At 43.2% G+C, this 21,525-nt stretch overlaps 1 protein-coding gene across 5 annotated transcripts in view; it reads right to left on the bottom strand.

The window, feature by feature from the left end:
• The window catches only part of RAD52 (RAD52 homolog, DNA repair protein), a 194,007-nt gene that overhangs the window by 90,913 nt on the left and 81,569 nt on the right, over window positions 1-21,525 (bottom strand). The window lies entirely within an intron of this gene.

Below are 21,525 nucleotides of genomic sequence, written 5' to 3'. Positions count from 1 at the left end.
ACTTTATTCGGTTAATTTAAACCATCAAAGCATAAATCACACAATACAAGAATAAAATTTAAAATCATAAATATCTGACATTCCAAAAATACATAAGAGAGTAAAACATAAATACTAAAATCAAAGAGATATTCCTCTTCACACAGTGCATAACTACCTAGCCCTTATTCCTCAGGATAGCCAAAATATCATTCAACGAGCTAATACTCTAATCATAGACCTCATAATGATCAAGAATAATTTTTTAACTGGCAGATTCGTGTATGCCATGCAGCCGCAAGGAACTTGCTAACTGCACAGAACAGGGTGCAGGATGTGTCCCTCATCATTATCCTTAAAGCATCTATACAGCATCTGATCCCCATATTCTTACAGATAATCTTTTTCCCACCATTATTGAGACAAATTAGTACCCTAGAGTATGAGTTCCTAGCTGAAGTTTGGTAGACCCACCTACTTGGGGGTCCTGTCTGTCTACAAAAATGTATTTTACAAAAGTAATAAAGAATACATCCATTAAAAAAAACACAATTTTAAAATGCCCTCTAAATGTGAAGTCATTTCAAGCTGGAGGTTAAAAATGAAATTGGTATTGTTAGTTTGATTCATGGAAGCATCATAAGTACATCTAAGAGAATGTAGTATGAATGACTGGTTTCCTAAAATGAAGCAGTATTGTGCACCAACAAAAACTATGCATTAGGAGCAAAAATGACAAAGTGATATGCTGAGGTCCAGCTCAGTGTTTCCCAAGCTGTGTGGGTTGCGAGCCTATTTTTGGTGGGTCACGAAAGTCCAAGCAATAAGTAAAGATACCTTTAAATTCTGTATTCTTCTCACATTTGCTGTGCTTCAAAGACAGAAGTCAAATGTCAGTCTATGTCTTTTAACAAATTGCTTCTTTTTTTAACTAAGGGATTGGAGTTTACAAACTCCTCTCACTTAGCAGTCTGAGAAAGAAAACTAAAGAGAATTAGGTGACGATCTTGCTAGGACACTAGAGTGTGAAAAGACTTTAGGATGCCATTTTTTCATAACACAAAAAAACGTAAATACCTGAAAATGAACTGTTCATATTCAGCAGTTAGGAAAGAAAAAATGGAGCACATTATTTTTGTACTTCTGAAGTGTGATGGAAACAAACATTTTAATAGGATCAGAACAAGTCAAGATAATTCATTTGGTGATGCACAAATAATAAATATTCACCGAATCCAGACTTCCAAACATTATCATTTGTGTGCAATGTAGTTTTATCAGTAAAATTTGCATGTTTGTGCCAATTTAGTCACAATTTCAATGGAAAACGTGCTGTTAGTAAACGACAACGAACTACCACACAATGCTTTATTTACACTGAAAAAAATACCAGCTCACATCCATTAACCCCTTAGCTGCTGGGCCGTTTCCCCCCCAGTGCTGAGCCCTTTTTTGGCTATTTTGGGTAGTTCGCGCTTAGGCCTTCATAACTTTTTGTGCACATAAGCTATCCACGCCAAATTTGCATCCTTTTTTTCCAACATCCTAGGGATTCTAATGGTACCCAGAGTTTGTGGTTTCCCCTGGAGGAGACCAAGAAATTAGCCAAAATACAGTAAAAAGTTTGTTTTTTCCAAAAAAATGGGAAGAAAGGGCTGCCGAAGAAGGCTTGTGGTTTTTTCCCTGAAGATGCCATCAACAAAGGGTTTCTGGTGCTGAAATCACCATCTTCCCACCTTTCAGGAAAAGGCAGACTTGAATCAGAAAACCACATTTTTCAACACAAATTTGGCATTTTACTGGGACATACCCCATTTTTACTATTTTTGGTGCTTTCAGCCTCCTTCCAGTTAGTGATAGGAATGGGTGTGAAACCAATGCTGGATCCCGGAAAGCTAAACATTTCTGAAAACTAGACAAAATTCTGAATTTAGCAAGGGGTCATTTGTGTAGATCCTACAAGGTTTTCCTACAAATACAGCTGAAATAAAAAAATATTGAAATTGAGCTGAAAACAACAGCCATTTTTCTTTATGTTTTACTCTGTAACTTTTTTCTGCGATGTCAGATTTCTGAAAGCAATATACCGTTTTGTCTGCTGGACTCTTCTGGTTGCGGGGATATAAAGGGCTTGTAGGTTCATCAAGAACCCTAGGTACCCAGAGCCAATAAATGAGCTGCACCCTGCAGTTGGTTTTCATTCTATACTGGGTATACAGCAATTCATTTGCTGAAATATGAAGAGTGAAAAATAGGTATCAAGAAAACCTTTGCATTTCCAAAATGGGCTCAAGATAAGGTTTTGAGGAACAGTGGTTATTTGCACATCTCTGAATTCCGGGGTGCCCATACTAGCATGTGAATTGCAGGGCATTTCTCAAATAGACGTCTTTTTTACACACTCTCTTATATTTGGAAGGAAAAAATGTAGAGAAAGATAAGGGGCAATAACACTTCTTTTGCTATTCTATGTTCCCCCCAAGTCTCCCAATAAAAATGATACCTCACTTGTGTGGGTAGGCCTAGCGCCCGCAACAGGAAATGCCCCAAAACACAACGTGGACACATCCCATTTTTTGGACAGAAAACAGAGCTGTTTTTTTTTTTAAAGTGCCTAGCTGTGGATTTTGGCCTCTAGCTCAGCCGGCACCTAGGGAAACCTACCAACCCTGTGCATTTTTGAAAACTAGAGACCTAGGGGAATCCAAGATGGGGTGACTTGTGGGGCTCTGACCAGGTTCTGTTACCCAGAATCCTTTGCAAACCTCAAAATGTGGCTAAAAAAAAAAACGTTTTCCTCTCATTTCGGTGACAGAAAGTTCTGGAATCTGAGAGGAGTCACAAATTTCCTTCCACCCAGCGTTCCCCCAAGTCTCCCGATAAAAATGATACCTCACTTGTGTGGGTAGGCCTGGTGCCCGCGACAGGAATAGATCACACAACGGTCAATGTTGGTCCTTACATGAGGCAGCTGTTGACCCTGGGGTGATCTATTCCTGACGCAGGCACTAGGTGTAGGCACTCAAGTGGGGTAGTGTTTTTATCAGGACAGGTGAGGAATCACTGGGTGGTACGAATTTTATGGATCCCAGCATATTCCTGTAGTTTGTGTGACAGAAATGCGAGAAAAATAGAGTTTTTATTCAACATTTCAGCTTTGCAGGGTATTCTGGGTAAGAAAACTTTGGGGAATCCACACAAGTCACACCTCTGTGGACTCCCCCGAATGTCTAGTTTCCAGAATTGTTTGGGTTTAGTGTGTTTCTCTATATGGCCGCCGAACCCAGGACCAAAAACACAGGTGCCTGCCTTACAAAACCAGTTTGTTTTGCCATAGATAATTTTGATGTCTCCACAATACGATTTGGGTGGTGGAATTTGGGGCTGAACTCTCTCTCTGCTTGCCGCCGCATTCACTTGTTCTCTGGGTTGGGATAACCCACTATTACCCAGTTGCACAAACAGCTTGCGAAGGGACAGCAGGACTGTCCTCATCACCTCCCTCATAATGTACTGGAAGAGGAGTTATCGAATGGGACTCCTCTGACTGAAAAAATCACTCCCAGGGTCCGCGCCATTGTCCTATCCCTCAGATGCTGTCTCAGTATCTGATGTCTCAGTCTCTGATCCTATGTCAGTGCTGTCCTCTATAACCCGAGTGCCGGCAGCAGTCATCCATCAAGATGCCATCTCTGCTATTGGCTAAACTGTTGCTCTAAAACACTAGCCTACGTAGACAGTCACAAAATCGATGGTGTGGGTGAGATACGTGCAACAGTAGAGGCCACCTTACCTGCGCTTCTTCCCTCAATCAGCACGTTCTTTCAAGACACTCAAAAAAACACTTGGTCACATACCATTCGTCACAGTCTTTAGCACCTCCTGCGCCCAGTCCAACAATCATTATTGGTGCTCCCACTCCCTCCTCCTCGGATTCCCTCATTACCACCCAGCAAAAGTGCCCTTCATCTCTCCATAGCCGCCCTACTTAACTCAAGCAAAACCGAAATAATCCTCTTTGGCCCACACAAAAACACCTGGGACCCCTCATGGTGGCCCACCACGCTAGGCCCTGCACCCACCCCTGCCAACCACGCACGCAACCTCAGCATCATCCTAGACTCCTCCCTCTCGATGACCCAACAAATCAACGCTCTCACCTCCTCATGCTTCAACACACTCCGTATACTGAAAAAAACATTTAAATGGATCCCCACAGAGACCAGAAAAACTGTCACTCACGCACTCTTGATTACGGAAACGCCCTCTACGCCGGCACCACTCTAAAACTCAAGCGCAAACTACAGTGCATCCAGAACTCAGCAGCACGACTCATCCTCGACCTCCCCAGACACGAACACATCTCTCCACACCTCAAATCCCTCGACTGGCTCCCCATTGACAAAAGGATCACCTTCAAGATCCTCATCCTCGCACACAAATCACTCCACAACACAGGCCCTGCCTACCTCAACGAGAGTCACCTTCCACACCCCCACACGAAACCTCCGCTCAGCTGACCTCTCTCTCGCCTCTGTCCCCCGCATCAAACACACCACCACCGGGGGCAGATCCTTCTCCTACCTTGCACCCAAAACCTGGAACGCCCTCCCAACCCAAAATCAGGAAGGGCCTCAAAACCTGACTTTTCGAACAGTGATCCTTTGCTTCCCCCCCCAGTGCCTTAAGACCCTCACGGGTGAGTAGCACGCTTTATAAATCTCTTTGATTGATTGATATATATATAGAGATAGATCTATATATATCAATCTACATAGATATATCTATAGATATATCCATGTACATAAATATATCTGTCTATATCTCTATCTCTCTCTATATATATATATATATATATATATATATATATATATATATATATAGATCTATTTTTTTTAGTTGTTGTATGGTTTCCTTGGGGGCCAAAATGGCCAGTTTTCCGAGGGGGCCGACCCCCCCCAAGTGAAATCCCTGGCGTCTAGTGGTGTTTCCTCGCCCCCGATCGCAGCACATCTGCGACCGGGGGCCAGGATACACTTTCAGGAAGGCCTCGTAAGAAAGGGGAGAGTCTCCCCTTTCTTACGTGGCCTTCCTGAACTTGGGGGAAGGCCGTTTTCCCCATCGGAGCAGGAAGCGGCCGCAAGGCTGCTTCCTGTTCCAATGGGGAAATCAACTTTGTTACGTCAGCGCGACGTCACAAAGGGGCGGGTGGGGGGAGACACGGAAGCTTCCGTGTCTCCCTGGGTTATAAAAAAAAATCAAAAAAAATCCTCGGGTGCGACGCACCAGAGGATTTATTAACCCCCTCCCTGGTGTCAGCCACTGGTCGTGACCCGCACCAGGGAGGTAGTGCTGGCGTCGTCCAGTGGCCGACGCCCACACCCAAGGGGTTAAAGCTGGTCGGGTTGGGAATGTTTTGCGTACTAAAAAGTGGGTTGTGGTTCTAAAACGTTTGTGAATCACTGGTCTAGCATATTGCTTCATCTATTAGAAATAAAACAAAATATTGAAAAGCTACAGCATTCCAAATAAAATTAAAAATCTAATTTTTAACATTATTACATTAATTTAATAATTTACTTCATAATTTTTGTATTTGATTGTTGTTTGCTTGTTCCTGTATTTGAGTACTGAGTATATGTTCAAATCTGAGAAAATGCCTAGGCTGCAGTCCCAGTCTTCCAATAGTGACTCACTGGGGGGCTGAGGTTGGGAGCTCACAGACGTCAAAAGGTTAAGAACTGCTGTCCTAATTATTAGGCTTAAAACCTTAAGATATATCTAGTCCAGGCTGCAGAATGGAACAAACACACTACTGCAAAATAAACAATATAGGAAGCAAATCTAAAATGAAACCTTCTCCCAAATCACAGTCCATACTTGGTCTGTAAGATTCCTTTCTTTTTCCCCAAAGCTTTCGGAATTATATTTTCTCTCACACGGTTCTATAAAGAATGAGTTACAGCAGTCTTAGTCTAAACACAGCAGGGTTTCGACTTGAGCCAAATGTGTATTGGCGTCTATCGAAAGCGAGGTAGTACTAAAAAGGTACAACTATTGACAAGCTGGGAAGCTTGGGCTATCTAAAACGTCTTTGAAGAGGAAGGTCTTTCAGTTTAGTTTTAAAGATGGCGTTGGTGAGCATGTCCAGATATAAGGATTCTCATATTCTAGTTACGCTTCCTGAGAAAGATTTTGCTATATTTCGTTCCTTTTGAAATGTCAGGGGCCCTGGCAGAAGTGCTTCACCAATCCACAATGGTTGTGTTCCCCCAGATAGTTTGAGTTTTTAGGCAGGTAATGTGGAGGGGATGTGTGTAGGGTTTTGTGAGTAATGCACACAGTCTTGCACATAGGCCTGGCTTCAAAAAGCAGCCAGTGCAGTTTGATCGGTATTGATGAAATACCGTTGTTTCTTTTTGGTCCATGGACAAAGTATGCTGCAGAGTATGGGACGGATTTAAGAGGGGTGGAATGAGGCTTGGGAGACCAGTCAAGAGAGTTCCAATAACCAATTTTTGATAGCACCAGAGGCTGCACAAGAGTTTTCACATCTTATTCAAGAATACAGCAGAACATTCCCCAAAGAATGCACAAAATTGAGCTCTCTCCTTGGATCACAATGCATCTGCTATAATCACTATAGTTGAGAATGGATTTCACCCTATATGAAGAGCCTCTTCTAGCAGAAAGAAGAGATTAAAGCCACGTGGACCCCAGCAATACCAATTTAAACAAGCATTGGCAAAGCCAGTAGGTTTTACCTATGCAAAATCTATTAGCTTTGTCAAGGTTTTGTTTTGTTTTTTTTAGACATGTTGCACAGCAGTGAGGGCTGCTGTGCAACATGGCTTAAAGTAAAGGGAAAACATCCTGGCTGCTTCCCAATATGTCTCAAACAAAAGGGGAGGAGAGAGCAGCAACAGACAGTAGGACGACGGCATGGGGAAAGGAAGGGAACAACACAAGGGAGCTGAAGGGAGAAACAACAATGGACTGCGAGAGAAGGGGTTTGGGGAGGCATACAGCAGCATGCACTCTTACAGAGGACACTAGCCGCAAACAGTAAGCTGTTCTAGGTCCATGCTCCATGGCAAGGACAGAAGCTCCGGGTGAAAGCAGGAGGGGGCGAGCTGTCGGTAGGAAGCAGGAGGCATGACTAATAAGAAGCAAGGAAACAAGAGTGACATGGAAGCTAACCAGTGATAAGTAATGGGAGGACTGTAAGCTTGTTTTAAGCTTTTTTTATAAACAAAATATTTTGCTGACCGCATGCCCGCTCTCAAACAAAACCTAAAAGGATGTAATTTAACACAGAGTGGGGTAAGGTCTGTTACCGACACAAAATGCTGCATATAGTCATGACTTGTGCAATTAAAAATACAGATTTTTTTTATTTTTATGAAGGTACATTGTTTCAATTAGATGAATTGTGAAGTAATTCTTTTACTATCTCATTGCACCACACACATTTTCCAACTAGCTCAAAAGGAACACATTTTTTTTAAGCTCCCGTAGAAGAGCGTTGCAGGGACCCTGAACTCCAAGAATGATCCTATACACTCCCTTCTACAACATACTCCTCATTTAACCACCACATGCCACTTCCCAATACCCCAACATGCCTACTTCTGTGAACCTGCAATGCCTTTTAAGTAAGACATGTGAGATTCCATTTTGCAGCACGTGTGTTGAAGCACAGTGACGTGAGATGGAGGGGGATAAGTTTGAGAGAAACACAGTATGCGACCACTTGAAATTCAGAAGAGTCAAGAGTAAGTCACATCTACTCATTTGTGAGAAACAGGCACCTGCTTGACAACTGCTGACTTTTTGCCCTGTCTTGACTGCTTCATGATTGGTTAGCATGAATTGTTTTGGGGAAGTCTTGGTAAGGTCAGCACCCAGGTCCTTTTAAGTGGAAAGACATAGAAAATAAAACATACAAGTACGCACACAACTGGAAAAAAAATCCTATGCATTTCGCCTCAGTCTGAAATGAGTAAATGATAGGAGGTTACAAAACAAAATGCTTTCTATTCCGCATATCAAAAGCAGGTAGTAAACAATGTTTAGGATAAGCATACCAAGACATACTACAAGTTCTTAAGGCTAAAAGCAATGTGTCATTTTGAAAGAAAAAAAAAAATCTAATATGAAGATTTCAACGTTATCGAACCGTTCAATGAACATTTTCAATTAGTAAAAAATAAGTTTGTAAATGAGGGATCAAGGTAGGAGGTAAAGAAGCCAATGTCACATAACCTGACCAAAGAAATGCTACACACGAAATATGGTCCATGTATACTTCTATAAAAAGTGTAAATGCATGGGAAGCTATATTAAAAAAAAAAGGAAAAGATTCCAGATAGCAGTCATTTGCATAAAAATTAAGGCTTTTACTTTTAACTCATAATGGAAAATATACAGGAAGCTAATTTACCAAATATTTATGTTCAATGCAAGGAAAGGTCATTGAATAGTTAATGTGTACATGATACATCAAAGTATGCACATAATTAATCTAAATAATTACAGTTGAAGCAGGAAGAGAAAGGGGGAGGAATAATCGTCCATTCAACAGTCATAATTATTATTTTTGAAACTAAACAAATGGATGCAAGGTTGAAATTACAATGGTGACCAGGGTGGAGATTAAAGGGAAAAAAACCAAGGACTGGTGGAACCTAAGTAAGTTAAACAGCAGCAATTCATCAACTCCTTGTTCTATACCAGCCTTCCTCTAGACATACTGCATATCCTTGCTGGCAGTGAGAGGGGTAAAGAGCATAATGCGGTCTTAACATTTCTCTAGACGTGGCATAGAAGAAGCTTCCAACTCAGTCACTCTCCTTAAAGCCACACACTTCTTGTAACTAAAACATTGGTATTAGCTGTCAAGCTCCATTTAACCACTGTTGGCCAGGGAACCATTGGCAGGTTTGTCACCAGGAGTGGGAAAATAAATTCTTTCAGATGAACCTGGTCTCCTTGTTTGTTTATTCTAAGCCATAACAAAATCTGACAAGTGATTTCCACACTCGCTATACCTAGAACCTGCCTTTTTTGATTCCTGAGAGCTTCTGACTGGCAGTGTGGGGTCTGCAACTGCACATCACAGGGCTTCCATCCAGCCATCCATGTGCCTCAGTATTGCTTTTGCCAGCTCAGTCCAAAGGCTCCCTCCGGTGATCTGCTTTTGCTCTTCCTCAGTAGCTTCATCTTTGCTCCACCTTCGGGCTCCTCACCAAAGCGGGTTGTTGTCATGTTGAAAGGAGGCCACAAATCCGGTTTACACATCACATTATGGGGTTTGCACTTGTTTTTCAGACAACCTCACTATCATACGGTTCTATGCCTTAGCACCAGGCAAGCCATCTACTTCCACATCAACATCAAGGTGGGATGTATTCCTACAACATAGTCATGGTTTCAGCCGACCTCTGTTTTAGCCAGCCATCTCTTCAAGACCATATCAGCAGTCCCACTTATCCGCTGCGGCGTCGTACTATATTTAAAGTTGTTCTCTCCATTTATGGTTCCTGGTTCACCTAGTGCAGAATTACTTTTATCAAGCCGATTAGTCAGTGGTTCCTTATCGTCATGTTATCTTACATAGCCTTGAGCACCATGGAGCGCTTTTACATACCTCTGTACGTCCTACGTTAATCTGAATAGCAAATTGTCATTTTGGAGTTTCATCTCATTTGGATTGAATGATTTAACCCCGATTAACATTCCTTTATTGTACAATGTGTTGCTTCAGTGTAATATTTTGTACATATTTACTGCATTCCACAGTCATAGCTCAGTTTTCTTCCCACCATCCTAGAAAGAAATGTCAATCCACATCCTCCTTTTGCAGCTGCTTTAGGTGAACCATCCATTAAAGAGGATGCAGCTTTTAGTATGTACTTGGGAGCCACTGACCATTTATGATCCCGACCAGAAAGGAAAATGTTTCGACTTCTTCACTAACTTGGCTTTGAAGGTCAGTCGATATGTTTAGATTTACCTAAGAATGATAGAGACATTGGCAACAACAAACAATGAAATTCAAAAGGCTTGCAAAAGAGAAAAAAAAGTAATTTCACAAGTAGCCCAGCATAGTTATTCACAGGATCAAATGCTTGACACCAGAACAGGAATCTCACGAGTGCATTGATTCCGATACTGCAGCACTCCACCATTTAGCCTCAACTTGCAGAATTTACAGAACAATTAATTTGTTACCAACATGTTATCAGGTGAATTGGGGCGTGGCCAACCATGGCGACCGGGATGGCCGCATAACTTGCAGCTCCGATCCTGGCCTGAGTCAAATATCCTGTTTCAGACACCTACACCCTTCCAAAGTGTAGGGCGCCGCTTGCTCTAAGTGGGGCACCAACATCGCTGCACACTAATCCTCAAACACCGGAAAACAGGCTGCAACTCTGGGAGTGGCCGAGCCGAGTGAGAAAGGGAGCGGCCCGCCTGCATCGCTGGACCGCGAGGCCGCCCTTCGCTGCCGGGATCGGGACGGAGGCTGGAGCCGCGATCCCCACTCGCTCGAGGGCTGTCCCGGCTACCAAGATGAAAATACCGACGCCGGAGCAGGTGAGGCTTTGAACTGGTGCCCCTGCTCCGTGGCCTTGCCCCTGAAGTAACCGCACTCGCCGGAGGGTGCGGCCGGCTCTGCCTCCAGGCTCTGTGCACCCCGACCCGAGGGCTCCCAGCGCCGAGGCTGAACATAATTCAGGACACTACACGAGAAAGTAGCCCCATGCAATTCGGTTTGCACCCAGATCGTGTTGCCGATTAGAGACGACGCAGGACACAAACACCAAGGGGCAAAGAACTGGGAACGTACCAGACCTAGCGCCTGGGCAGAACCACAGCAGGGAAACATGCTCTTCAAGCAGCAAAACAAACAAAAGGACATAATTCTATGTCCTCCCTTTACGCTTTATCGGCGACATGAATTGAGTCGCAGCGCATTTAAAAGACTCGGGGGTCACCATTAACAAGCGTACATAAAAACAACAGATAAAAAGTTATTTAAAAACAGAACTGTCTAATTTAGACCGCTAACTGTACTGAAGGAGCCCGAGATTTTGGATACTCACCGTATATTCTTGATAGAGCGCACACTACGCAAGTAAAGCACCCCCACACAGACCTCCCTGCTCTAAATAGAATCTACGGCTTCGATTTTATGAATCATGTGCTCCCGCTACAACACTTAACCCTGTTGGATACCGCGCTCTAGCACTCGAATACAGAAAAACTTTTCCACCCAATACGCAGCAAGCTTCCTACATAAAAGGGACAAACCCCTGCTGTGCTAATCAATTGAAGCCGTGCAAAACACAATTGCTAGCAACAACACCGTTACAAAAACAATCAATGGGCAAACCGAAGACCCCACGCTCTCCCCCAGGGAACATGGACTCTGGAGCACCACCCCCACCTGTGGAACCCTCGGTCACATACCAAGCACTACAAAAGATGGAAATAACACTTCAAACGCACACAACGCAATTTGAAAAGATTCTACAAGCTATACTAGACACTAAAATAGGTTCCGTAATTGAAGATGTTAATCTATTGCACACAGACCAACATGCGTTGGCTGAAAAGGTTGCAGGACTGGAAAAAGATACGTCACACCTTTCACCAGCGGTAATCAGACTCCAGTCACAAATGGGGGCTATAACGGCAGAGGTGGAAGCATTAAAGCGCAGAGCTGAGAACGCTGAAGGCAGATCTCAACGTAACAATATCCACTTTGTGGGATTCCCCGAACGTGTTGAGGGCCCTAGCGCAGAACTGTTCATTGAGCAATGGTTAACAAAAACAGTATTGAAAGACAATATCCCGAAGTTCTTCTCGGTAGAACGTACCCATAGGGTTCCCGGAAAGCCCTTGCCACCCGGCGCTCAACCTCGTCCCCTAATAGCAAGACTCCTCAATTAACGCGATAGGGACCTCATATTGCAATTGTTTCGTAAGGCAGGCCCAATACGCTTCGAAGGTGCGGAAATATCGGCCTACCCAGACTTCACAGCGGAGGTACAGAAAAAGCGCAATTCATTTTTCCGGGTCAAAGAGCGATTAGGAGATCACAACATCAAATACGCTCTGCTGTTCCCTGCCAAACTCTGTATACAGGATGACACCACACCCTTTTCTTCACCTCACCAGAGGATGCATGGACCTGGCTGCACGCAAAAGGACTCGCCGAACCAATAAACGCAAGAAGCTCAACGGACAAAAGACATCCCTCGAGAGACAAACGCAGACCCTGTAGGCAACAAGACACTAAAACCTACCCCTGAGCAGTCTCGTGAGGAACGTTCTTTACTACTACAGACTACATCCCTCTTTGCTAATACATCTCCAGCGTCTATGTCAACACAATCGGAAATGGAACCCGACCTGGGGGTAAATTCTGACTCCACGGACTCCACCTGTGGCCCCAACCTTACTCCACGGACGGCAGACGACATCTGCTAGCGATTATTAGACTCAGAGGCAACAGCACATGGCTTCTCACCCTACAGAAGGGGCCACAAACCGCTCAGTGAAACTTTTTGCAGACCGCCGGCTTTGCCTTTGATTCATCGTCACCTCTGGCCACATCAACTGGTCCACGGTTGCCCCCAGATAGTAGCAATATCAACAAGTGTACAACGGGCCGGGATCATCATTAACTTGAACTTACTAACTTGAAACACCCCCCGCACCTGGTTGGCAAGTACTATATCAACACTGCCCTTGCCACAACCACAGTTATTGTTATATATAGTTAATGTTATAGTTTTAACTAAAAGAGTCACAACCCCGATGCATATCCTAGCTTATAGTGTTCGAAGTAAATGTAATTATTATGTTAGCAACAGGTACATACCAGGTAACTACAACACAAAATGGCTAGGCGTAATAGGCATGAAGTATATTATTTGCACAAACAGGGACGGATCCGTAAATTCACAACGTGCATACACAAAATCACAAATGCTCTATAGCTTCCCAAAGACAACAGTATAACCCACAATATAAAATACTTACATGGAACATAAGAGGCATGGCAACCGCGCGTAAATGACAACAGTTCTATGCATACCTCAGGAGACACCAAATACATTTCGCCATGCTGCAGGAGCACTCTCTGGAGACCACAAAAGCAAAATAGAAGGGACAATTATATGGTACTACCTTCTCAACTTACGCCTGGGGAGTAGCGACCTGGATAGCCCCTGGGGTCCCTTACGTTATGTCTTGCGTGCAATGCGACCCAAATGGACGATATGTGATCCTGGAGGGCGCCCTAGATGGTAATCCCATAGCATTGGCAGCAATATATACCCCCAATTCAAATCAATGGGAATTTTTAAGGTCACTCAACAGTAGCAAACTCCGCGATCCGGAAATATATACCATATGGGGTGGCGACTTTAATTGCATATTAGACACTCAGAAAGACTGTTCAATTCCCCCACCAGGCAATACTCCAGCTAAACATGCCTCACTCGAACTCGCAGAATGGGCCTCCAATAACAGGCTAAGTGAAATTTGGGGAACCGGCCACCCCACACTCCGTGAATACTCTTTCTACTCTCCAGTGCACAAACAACATTCTAGAATAGATATGTTATCCGCATCAATTGACATAATCCCAAAAATAACCACATCAGGCTATCTGGCCCGCACCATATCAGACCACAACCCGCTCCAAGCCACCTTGATGGGGGGGCCGCATACACACCTGTATTCCAACATGGAGCCTACAACCAGATGCACTCATAGACCCTCCTTTTCATGCTGAACTAGCTAAATGCTTATCGGACTATTTTGCCCGAAATAAAAACACAACAGTGCGCGCCACGGAGTGGGACGCTCACAAAATAGTAATACGAGGCCACTGCCTAGCAGCCTCGGTAGGGGTCAAAAGAATGCTTAATAAGGAACTACTAGAGTTAGAATCTAAAATGCGTAAGGCAGAGATCGAGGTCACTACAAACGTAACCTCGCTTGAAACATTAAACTCGCTGAAGTCCAAACATAGAGAGGCTGACATCAGACTCAGCAGACACGACTATAGACATTTTAGAACGCGACAGCATGCGGAAGGAGACAGGTCGGGCAAATTGTTAGCATGGCTAGTGCGTCAGCCATCACAATCCTCGCCCATAGGCGCGATTAGAACACACTCAGGAGATGTGGTTAACACTCAAGCTGAAATTAATAAGTCCTTTCACATTATCGCTCCTTCCATCAGCCCACCATTTCCCCAAATGAGCAACAACTGACTGAACCATCGTTGATTCCCCAAAACCTAAATATTACAGACAGCGGAGATACCCTAGATGGTCCCATTACTATTGAAGAGCTATGCTTAGCTCTTTCTCAAATGGCACGTGGCAAGACCCCTGGATCAGACGGACTACCAATGGAATACTATAACTCACAATCCAGCCACCTCCTGCAGCCTCTGCTCGAGGTATTTAACGAAGCACGCAATAGAAAACAGCTGCCAGACTCCATGCGCGAAGCACTGATAGTGGTACTGCCAAAACCAGGACGTGACCCACTGGATGTCAAATCCTACAGGCCACTTTCTCTGCTAAACTCCGACTGTAAACTTCTAGGGAAGATTCTAGCAAACAGATTACTTCCTCATCTACCAAACCTAATTCACACTGACCAATCGGGATTCATCCCAGGGAGAAACACTTTTCTAAATATAAGACGTCTAATCCGCATAATGCATAGCACCACAGTAGCAGAGTCAGTGGCTGTATCCTTAGACATAGAGAAGGCATTTGATACGCTCGGATGGGACTATCTCTTCCGCACTCTTAAAGCGTACGGCTTTCAGAACGGCTTCATCAGCTGGATTGCTACACTATACCCCAAACCAACAGCCCGCGTTAAAACGGGTCAAGTGATATCGGAGGCATTCCCCATTGGTAGAGGCACCAGACAAGGCTGTCCTCTCTCCCTTAATATTTGCAATAGCTATGGAACCATTGGCAATTAAGCTCCGCAGCTGCGCCCACAAATGGGGCATCAAAGAATTCAACACATACCGTATTATATCCTTATACGGGGATGATGCCCTAATATACCTGCGCAACTATACCTCCTCCCTTACAGGGGTAATGCAAATCCTGGATAACTTCGCCCTCTCCTCTTGCTTGCGCGTCAATTGGGCAAAATCATCCTCTTACACGTATACCTAATGAACAGCAAATGACACTACCATTACACCAACTGACATGGGGACATCAGACTTTTAAATATCTAGGGGTTCATGTATATCATTCCATGACAGACCTACGGGAGGGCAAGCTTGATAGGCTGCTGCGCTCAACCCGCAGGTCCTTGTCATTTTGGAGCTCGCTTCCTGTATCACCCATGGGCCGTACGGCCATAGCTAAAATGTTAATACTACCGAACTTTTTATATTACTTCACTCCGCTCCCGATATCCCTACCACGCTTGTTTTTTCATAAATTACATTCTTTGCTAACTGATTTGTTATGGGGCAGGGACAGATGCAGGGTAGCGCTAGCCATCACACAATACCCACAAGAAGAGGGCAGGCTTGGCATGCCAAACTTTGAATTATACTACGCAGCAGCCCAGCTTCAATGGGGAACCATGTGGCTTAACGAATCGTCTACCCCAGAGTGTACAGCGATAACGGCTTATACGGCACCACAAACGATACTGACATCTCTGATGGCCGGGCCTCCCTATCCACCTAACAAAACTCCCCTATTGGATACAGCCAGATACTGCTGGCGGAGATATGTCCAGGGGAGAAGCCCAACTCCCCCTTACTCACCTTCAATACCACTGGCTCAGGTACCGGGCGTTCATGCTTTCTCCTATCATGATATACGTGTAACCAATACACTGAACACGGGGGACCTGTTTTCGGGCTCTAAAGCAAGCACCTTTGCAGAGCTTGTGTCTACCGGAACTATGCAACCTGGGGCACTTCCTGACATTCAGCGCCATTATCAAACTCCTACATAACCTCTCGGGTCGCAATCCCAATGAACCTGACAAATCCCTTCTACTTACCTCACTACTCACTATGGGAAACTCAAAGGGCATCATTACTAAATTATATAAAATACTCCTAACAGATACCTGCACTGCTTTGACTCAAGTCAAAAGCCGCTAGGACGCCATCCTCTCCACACCAATCGCCCAGAAATCCTGGTAAGCAGCCCTTGCCACGATTAAATCTGTATCCCGTAACGTAAGACTGAGATACACACAATTTAACTACATCCACCAATCATACCTGTCACCGGCTCGCATCAATAAAATATACCCAAACTCTAAACCAGAATGCCCTAGATGCGCTACTCCCGCCGCTAATTTCTATCATATGGTCTGGGACTGCCAGATCAATAAATACTGGCTGGCTGGTGTCACATCACCGAGACCATATCAGACATAATAGATTGCGCGCTTGCACCCACTCCGGAATCCTGTTTGCTGGGTATACGACACCGGGGCAAGAATGAAAAACACACTCATAAGTTTATAGACCTTGCGTTTGTAACACATAAGCGCTTGATTGCTACACACTGGAAGGCCCCAAATGCCCCCCCTTATTCTTCCTGGCTTAAAGACTTGCACAGTTCCACACTAGCAAGGGCTCACACACTAAGGCAGCTGCAACATAAGGGCCAGATACAAGAAGGTGCTGAAAACTGGGATCACTTTGCAGTAAAAATAGAGACTAGAGACGATATGTATCCCCCGAAATGCTAGGCATACGCAAAAAGTCATCCTGTTAAATACCTAGCATTCATAACAATGGCCTTATCATGCCTGCCGCAATATCTCCGCTGACTCTATCATATCAGACCAAAACATAAAAGTAGGCAACAAACAAAGGTCCACCCAGGTGTGAACACAGGAGTCAAGAGTGGGTGCTACTAAACCCGTTAGCCCTGCCCCGGCTTCATCACTAATCACATAATACACAAGCAAATCATAAACATCTTTCATGCCTACACAGCTGAATCTTACTACTATTAATTAGAATACCTTTACATATACCTAAGCAAAATTAAAGATATGTCTATTGTTATAAACTGCACCAATTTAGGTTGTATGTCAGTACACTAAAATGTAATCGTATTGTATAGAAATTACAAATACGTGAAGATGTACATGAAAAGAGAAAATGTTCACTGTCTTACTAATCTAAGGGAAATGTACTGCTGTTTGTGAGTTACGTTTAATAAACAGATTTTATATATATATATATATATATATATATATATATATATATATATATATATATATATATATATATGTATGTCATCAGGTGAATTGACATGAAACTGAAAGTTGGCTACCAAAATTCTTCTCTCAACGGGGTTTTAGCCACACCAAAAAGGTTGAATTATCCAGAGAATCTGTTAAGGAGAAGGAATAATGTTTCCATGAAGCATCAGGTAATAGATGTACGTTTTAGCATGCACAAAGATATCTCCAAATCATCTGCCCATAATGGTAATAGAACCCACTGATTGAGCCTTGCAGATTTCGTCAGTTTTGTGGTAAAAAAAAAAAAAAAAAAAACTAAATAAATAACAGTGCCTGTACATCGGCCTTAGTGCTGTTATAGAGACCATAAAGGTAGACAAATAACATATCCAGCACTTTAGACCTGCTTAACTTCACCAACTAACACATTGACTCTTGACTAGACTTGTAGGTAGTGCGGCCACCAAACTGAATTTAATAGGAGTTCCCGTCATTTTACCACATTTACCCCATGGTCTCTTCTATTTCTGCTCCATGCCTTTTGGCTTGCTTCTGCAGTGTCAGACTTTTACTGCTTGGTAAGTGGTTTGTTTAAAAATGCCCATCATGTAGCTGCATTGTAACATGACATACTAGTCTTCTGCAAGGAAAGGGAGACAAGGACAAAACCTTGGACAAACGTTTGGGCGTAGCTGATAGAGTGAATACTACACAAGAAAAGATATAGGCACAGACAATTATTTTCTGGCTCAAGGAATGACACTACTCCTGAATTTAGTTAAAGCTATTGCACTATGGTAACCGCTGCAGAAGAAGGGTATGTGAATTTTATACACTGAATTCCTACAAACGTTTGCCAGCAAGCTTTTAGGACAGATTTCAATGCATGTGTAATCCACCATTGCACATGCCTTACAAACCTTCAGGTACGAGTTGATATTAGTGAAATAGGTATGAGGTAATTTCTGTCTAGAATGGATGGAAGAAAGTGCAGTTTTACAGCAAAATGAAAACATGTTCTCAAGAGATATTCGTCCATGCCTTGCCAATCAATAGCTTTGTACTTACTGTTGGAGAAGAAAGTCCTGCCTTTGTACTTCACCACATCCATTAGTTAATATTCGGGATGGCAGATCCAGAAACACACATCAAGTTTTGGAAGAATTTAAAAGAAAGTATTTCAATTTCGTTTCAGAATATAATATATCCTAAGCAGCAGGAACGAGAGGACTAATTGCTTTTCCTGACATCTATCAAATCTGACTCCAATCAAGAGCCGTCCAAGGAAGATGAAGAGTGTTTAATTACTTCCACTAATACGTTAGACAGCATAAGTGACAGGGACAATTGACTCTTTCATGTAGAATGGCTACAAAGTATGCAAGAGGGTGCTACAGAGAAAGAAGCCCAAAAAGCAGTGTAGCCCAGTAAGAAAAGCCTAGCAGAAAGTCTGGAAACCTTCTAGGAAAAGCCACAAGACAGGCCCATAAAAATGAGGCCATACTTAGAAATGACAAATTTGTGCCTCCGTTTTATTTTGGACGGAAAATCATGAACATGGATTGTGGGGGCTCTATCGTCAAGTGTACAGCTCATGACATCCAATAGTCGTCTACCACATTTAAAGACATTGACTGCATGTTCTCAGATACGCTGACTGCATTTACGGCATTAGAAAAACTGAGTCCCTCTGTTGATTTCTGTTGAGGTTCCAAACAGACCATGGTACAAGTTGGGAAATGACTTCTTTGGTCCACACCAAGCACTGCCTAAACACCCATGGAAGATATTTGTTCTCACCATTTAAGTCTTTAGGTGGATAGAGGTCAGGTTTGTAGTGGAAGCCAATACACATACTATCATCCTGACTTGTTGTAATAAGTGAGTTTTGGCCACTGACTCCACGTTGCACTTAGCCTAGCACTACACTGTCACATTAGTGACCACCAGCTTCATTTTGCCTATTGACATTATCTTAGCATTAGACACTGCTACCTTAAAAGCTGCACCTAGTTTTCCACATTGTACAATGTGCACCCGTTTTTATTCTTCATGTTTTTTCCCACCAAGGGCGTATGCTGATAAGAATGTACTCAGACAGCAGGGAACTGACTTGTTTTGAATTGGCACCTTGGGATTGTGGCCACGTCCCGAAGTGTTATTTTCAAAGCAGGCCTAAAGCAATCAACATTTCTTGACTAAATAAACGTCTGCATGGAAAGGGAAGTTCTAGACTTTTCCTTTCTTGTTTGTTCAAAGTATAAGAGGCTGAGACCAGTTGGACCGGGGACAGAGAGTGTTTGCAGATCTCAGGCACATCCAAGACGCTGGAGGGTGCCATCCTTCCCGTGAGGATAATTGATCTCTCTCTCCTCGATCGATTGTGGGATCTGGCGATCTGAATGCTGAATAGGAGGGAGATGAAGCAGTGATGCCCTTTTCTCACGGTGATGCATATTTTTAAATGCATTATTTGCTTTGCATTATAATATAGAGATACATATATTTTCTGTGTATATTGCAGTGGAGAATCAGTTGTACATCATTTAATTTCATTGCTGTGACCATTTTTAAACATGTCCTTCCATCAAGCTAATCTCCTAGGAATTTTGCGTAGTAAAATAATAAATGTCTTCTTTGGACTAAGAAGCGCATTCCAGAGATTTTTTCAGTGCATGAGTGTTTCAGCTCGGTCATTAGGGAAGCAAACCACTTGTGTTCCTCTCAGACAAGGGACTGGTTACACAGAAAACATGACCATGTAGAAGAACTGTCGTAGGACTCTTGTTATTGGAATGAGACTGCTGGATTTGGGCAGCAGAACCACTTATTGAGGGTGACCAAGTCAATCCTACACCACTTGGAAGCTGCTGGATTTGGGCAGCAGCACCACCATTTGTGGGTGACAGTCAATCCCACACCGACTGGTAGCTGCTTGGCCTAACCCTTTCGGCTAGCTAGCAGCACCTCGCCCACACACAGAAAGCAAAGGTGATTTGTTGCAGCCTGACACACAACACTTTTACCCCTCAGGGAAGTCATGATTGACAAATCTTACCCCTTTCTTTTGTTAGCAAAGACCACATACACACATGTAGGCAAAAGGAAGATATGTAGGATTTTCAATGCATTTATTGTAAAGACTGCAATCTATGATAAAATGTATGAGCTGCAATTATGAGGATGGAAATACATAGCACAATTAGAATTGTTACAGTCAGTGAAAAGAAAATTAACTATCCCCAAGCATATCAGAATAAACATGTGCATAGGAATCCTACCTAACACCTAGCTTCTAAGCGAGAGCATATTGGTGATAGCCCAGATCTCCCAGTGCTTTGTCTATAGAAGGAATACCCACCCCCATTACCTGAAAACAGGGGTCTGCCCGCTGTCTTCTTGGTTGGCTGCAGACAAGGCTGAGGTCAACAAAGTAAAATAGCATACAGCGTAGATGGATCTCTTGGCTGGAATGACCTCTCTAACCTTCTTTGGCCTGGGTGATTTTTTTTATAATAAAACGTGTTTTTGTTTTGAGAAACAGGCCTGACATGATCATGTGTCTACGCAAAGGGCTGTCTGTGCACTCTTGTGGCGCAATACTAGATAAATTATCATGTATCGTTCTGGTCAGCCTTGGGCAGAAGTACATGTTGAAATGTCATGCACAGAAAATAATAACGAAGCTTTCACAGAATACCAGCTGATTAGGAGTATAAAACATTGCTGCTGAAAAGCAGGCTGAGCTAACATGAATAAATGAAAATAGAGCAGGTTTCTGGGTAAAAGGGCACAGGCCTAAGCTAAAATACGTGTGCCCAAGCAAGGCTCTTAAATGAACCCACAACAGAATAAGAGAAGGGTTTTAGAAAAATAAAAGTAGCCAATCCAACGCAAGGCTCAGGTATGGTGAAAAAAAAATTCAACTATCCACAATTTCACAAGTGGTGACAAAAACAAGGCGATTATTCCGCATTATGTACCAAACGGCTTTCTGAAGTTTCTACTTTGCAGTGTAACTGAGGAAACTGGTGACTGTCAAAGTTTTTTTTGTTCTAGGGCAATGTAAAAAAAAAAAAAAAAAAAACATTTGCTCCATACCACAGGACCAGCAATAATCAGTATTGTGCAGTTTGTTTGAAGAGTTTACTGGGGGGCAAGAAATAATTGTGTTTCCATTAATGAGGGGATACATGTACCTTGAAACAGAGAAGAGCAAATTTTTTCCCCAAGTATCTTTCCCTAGCAAAGTGATTCCTTTAG

This window comes from Pleurodeles waltl, chromosome 4_1 (genome assembly GCF_031143425.1).
Source record: "Pleurodeles waltl isolate 20211129_DDA chromosome 4_1, aPleWal1.hap1.20221129, whole genome shotgun sequence".
In the NCBI taxonomy this organism is placed as follows: Eukaryota; Metazoa; Chordata; class Amphibia; order Caudata; family Salamandridae; genus Pleurodeles; species Pleurodeles waltl.
Note: the sequence above shows the minus strand (reverse complement) of the source record. Positions and strands in the feature narration are given on the sequence as shown.